This window comes from Macaca nemestrina, chromosome X, assembly GCF_043159975.1.
Source record: "Macaca nemestrina isolate mMacNem1 chromosome X, mMacNem.hap1, whole genome shotgun sequence".
In the NCBI taxonomy this organism is placed as follows: domain Eukaryota; kingdom Metazoa; phylum Chordata; class Mammalia; order Primates; family Cercopithecidae; genus Macaca; species Macaca nemestrina.
The window spans coordinates 41,905,251-41,909,769 of NC_092145.1; the positions used below are offsets into that span (position 1 = coordinate 41,905,251).

Below are 4,519 nucleotides of genomic sequence, written 5' to 3' on the forward strand. Positions count from 1 at the left end.
GATATTAAAAACTGTTGTGATCGACTTAGAAAATACTGTAAGAGCAAGGGACCAAAGATCATAACGAGGTATTGAAATGTAAAAGACGCTGGATAGTCAAAGCAATCTTAAGCAAAAAGAAGAAAGCTGGTGAGAGGCATCATACTACCTGACTTCAAAATACTCTACAAATCTATTGTAACCAAAAGAACATCATATTGGCATAAAAGCAGACACATAGATCAATGAAACAGAAGAGAGAACCCAGAAATAAATCTATGCATGTATAGCCAACTGATTTTCAACAAAGGCACCATGAACACGCATGGGAAAAAAGGGACAGTCTCTTTGATAAATAGTGCTGGGAACTGGATATCCACATGCAGAAGGAGGAAACAAGACACCTATCTCTCACTATATACAAAAATCAACCCAAAATATATTAAAGACTTCTATGTAAGTCCCAAATTATAAAATTACTAAAAGAAAATATGGATAAATGCTTCATAAAATTGGACTGGGCAAGGATTTTTTAAATAAGAACTCAAAGGCACAGGCAACAAGAGTAAAAATAGACAAATGAGATTACATAAAACTAAAAGCTACTGCATAGCAAAGGACATAATCAATAGAGTGAAGAGACAATCTATAGAGTGGGTGAAAATATTTGCAAACTATGCATCTGAGAAGAGACTAATAACAAAATATGTAAGCCACTCAACTCAATAGCAAGCAACCAAATAATCCCATTAAAAATGGGCAAAAGATCTAAATAGACATTTTTATTTGTTTTTTTAAACATACAAAAACCATTATTTACAGCTGAAAACCTAAACACAATCTTGGATTCTGAATCTCTGATACTTCCAGAGTCTGTTGGTCAAATGGCATAGCAGCAGGCAGGGAAGCAAACACAGGGGCCAGTCCAGATTATCTTACTCAAGAACATCGCCAAGAGGAAGTGAAGGTCTGATTCAGTCTTGGTCTGAAATACATCTCCCCACACCGTGAGATCAGCATGTGTACCTTGGCCTTATTATTGGGGCCTGTGGGAACATTCTCAATCTTTTTCATCAGTAGAAGTCCATCAATGATTTTTCCAAACACTACATGCTTCCCATCCAGACCATTGCACTTAGAGCAGGTGATAAAGAACTGACAGCCATTTGTACTGGGACCACTGTTCACCATGGAAAGCAGGACTGGAGCTGGGTGTCTGATTTTAAAATTTTCATCTGCAAATAGTCCCTTGTAAATGCTGGTGACTCCAGTAACATCTCCATTAACAAAATCTCCACCCTGAATCATGAAATCCTTTATGACCCTGTGAAAGGTGCTCCCTTTGTATCCTATTGGAACCCGATCTTTACTGAATTATCTGGTGCAGAACTGCCTAAAGTTCTCAGTTGTGTTAGATACAATGTCTACAAAGAGCTGCATCTACATGTGGCCAACTACCTGACTGCCAATGCTGACATCAAAGAATACAACGGGTGCTCAGGGCTTGAATTTGTCACCACCATGGTTTGACTCAGAAGCAGAAGTCTGACATTTTTCAAAAGAAGACATACAAATGGCCAACAGATATATGAAAAAATGTTCAACACCACTAATCATCACAGATATGCAAATTGAAGCCACAATGGTTTCATTTTACCCCAGTCAAAATGACCATTATAAAAAAAAAAAAAAAGAAAGAAAGATAATAAGTGTTGGGAGGATAGGGACAAAAGAAAACCGACACTGTTGGTGGAAATGTAAATTCGTACAGCCACTGTGAAAAACAGTATGGAGGTTCCTCAAAAAATTAAAAATATAATTACCATATGATCCAGCAATCCCATTCATTGCTGGGTATATATCCAAGGGAAATTAAATCCGTATATCAAAGAGATATCTGCACTCCCATAATTACTGTAACACTATTCATAATACACAAGATATGGAGTCAACCCAAATGACTATCTCCAAATGAATGGATAAAGAAAATGTACATATATGCAATGAAATATTATTCAGCCATAAAACAGACTAAAATAGGCCGGGCACGGTGGCTCACACCTGTAATCCTAGCACTTTGGGAGGCCGAGGTGTGCAGATCACCTGAGGTTAGGAGTTAGAAACTAGCCTGGCCAACATGGTGAAACCTTGTCTCTACTGAAAATACAAAAAATTAGCTGGGCGTGGTGGTGGATGCCTGTAATCCTAGCTACTTGGGAAGCTGAGACAGGGGAATCGCTTGAACCTGGGAGGTAGAGGTTGCAGTGAGCTGAGATAGCTCCATTACACTCCAGCCTGGGTGACAGAGTGAGGCTCCTTCTAAAACAAACAAACAAACGAACGAACAAATAAACAAACAGAATGAAATCCTGTTACTTGCAACAACACGGATGAGCCTGGAGGACATTATGCTAAGTAGAATAAGCCAGACACAGAAAGACGAACACTACATGATCTCACTCATATGCAGAATTTTAAAAAGTTGATTTCATAGCAATAGTGTAATAATGATTAGCAGAAGCTGGGGATGGGAGCAGGGACGTGTACAAAGTTACAGTTAAAAAGTGTAGAGGCCGACCAGGTGCGGTGACTCACGCCTGTTGGGAGCCTGAGGCGGGTGGATCACCTGAGATCGGGAGTTCGAGATCAGCCTGACCAACATAGAGAAACCCCTTCTCTACTAAAAATACAAAATTAACCAGGCATGGTGGCAGGCGCCTGTAATCCCAGCTACTCGGGAGGCTGAGGCAGGAGAATCACTTGAACCCGGGAGGTGGAGTTTGTAGTAAGCCAAGATGGTGCCATTGTACTCCAGCCTAAGCATAAGAGCAAAACTCCAACTCAAAAAAAAAAAAAAGAAAAGAAAAGAAAAAAAGAAAGTGTAGAGGCCAAGGTTTGCTGAAAAAAAATCACTGACATGGGGCAGATTGATTAATAGGTACAAAGACATACAAATTATTTAACATGTATGCACACACAGGAGGCTTCAGAATGATGACCTCAAAGATAGAGGGGAAACGGTTAACTTTTATAAAACTGATGTTAATAAAGTATGGACAATGGTCTAGAAGTATGATTGAAGAAAGGGGTATGATCTAATGCTGATAGACTGAGTAGGGAAACCCAGCAAGGCCTCTCTGTCTAGACCCTTCTTGGTCTCTCTGAGCCTGTATTCCTTCCTTCTGGGCGTAGGGCAGGGCCCTCTCTGGAATTAGGGCTTTATGACCTACAGTCAAACAAGGCAGGTCAGATGATTTCTTTATAACCAGTTTTTACATCAAATATTTTTAGATTTTATGTCTGACTTTGGAGAAAAGGGGTTCTGGTTTATACGACTCACCTTTAAGAAGAGGGATTCTAGTTTCTATGCCTACTTCTGGGGTTTTAGGGTGGGGAGGAGAATAGAACTGAGGCGGGCAGGAGAAGGTCAGAGAAAAACTTTTGATTCTGATGCTCCCACGGAGGCTTTCATTATGGGATGTTGTTTTCTGAACCTCAAGAAGAGGAAAAATAAATTCTGGTATTCTATTACACGGTAGGGTGACTACAGCAAATAACAATATAATGTATATTTCAAGATAGCTAGAAGAGAATAATTTGTTATCACTATAAATAAACTATAAATGTTTACAGTAATGTAAATGGCAATTACCATGATTTGATAATTATATATTTATACATGAGTTGAAATATCACATTGTACCCATAAATATGTGCAGTCATTATATATGAATTATACATTTAAGAAAAGACTAACAAAAAATATCATGATGAGGGTATATGTACGAGTGAAACTCGGGGGGATGAAATGAGTACTACAATGTAATAATAATATAATCTTGAGGGTGAAAAAGTTAAAAATTTTTTCCTTCAATTTTTAAAATTTTTATTTTGAAATAATTTCAGGCTTTCACAAGTATTGCAAAAATTAAAAAATAATTATTGTGTAACCTTTATCCAGATTCTGCAAAAATTCTGTTAACATCTAAGATAATCAAAGAACAATGATCAATGTCACAAATTAACATCGATATAATTCTATTATCTAAAGATATTATTCCAATATCACCATCACGGTTCACTACAGCCTTGACTTTCTGGGCTCAAGCAATCCTCCCACCTCAGCATCCCCAGTACCTGAGACTACAGCTGTGTGCCACCACACCTAGCTAAGACTTTCCTCCTAATGGCTCCTTCTTGTCTAAGATCCATTCATGATCATGTGTTGCATTAATTACCATGTTTTAAGAGTGGATGAATTTTAGTGATAACAATGCACAAGAGCCAACAGGTGACTGAAGTGAAAGGGGGGGTGAAATCACATTAGGAAAAATCACAGAAGTCCAGAATATCATTCATTCACTCATTCACTCAATAATTTCCTTTTGGTCTCTTAAATATGTGCCAGGCATATGATTATGTGCTGGATATTGGCAATAGTAGTGTAAGTATGTCATAGTTTCTGACCTCAAAGAGTTCAAATCTCACCCAAATACCAGTCCCTTTAATGATTCTGACCAAAAGAAAAATCCAAAGAGGT

The 4,519-nt window shown here is 38.1% G+C and overlaps 1 pseudogene; it reads right to left on the reverse strand.

The window, feature by feature from the left end:
• Positions 1–918: 918 nt before the first annotated feature.
• On the reverse strand, positions 919–1,502 carry LOC105490514 (peptidyl-prolyl cis-trans isomerase H pseudogene; annotated as a pseudogene).
• Positions 1,503–4,519: the final 3,017 nt, after the last annotated feature.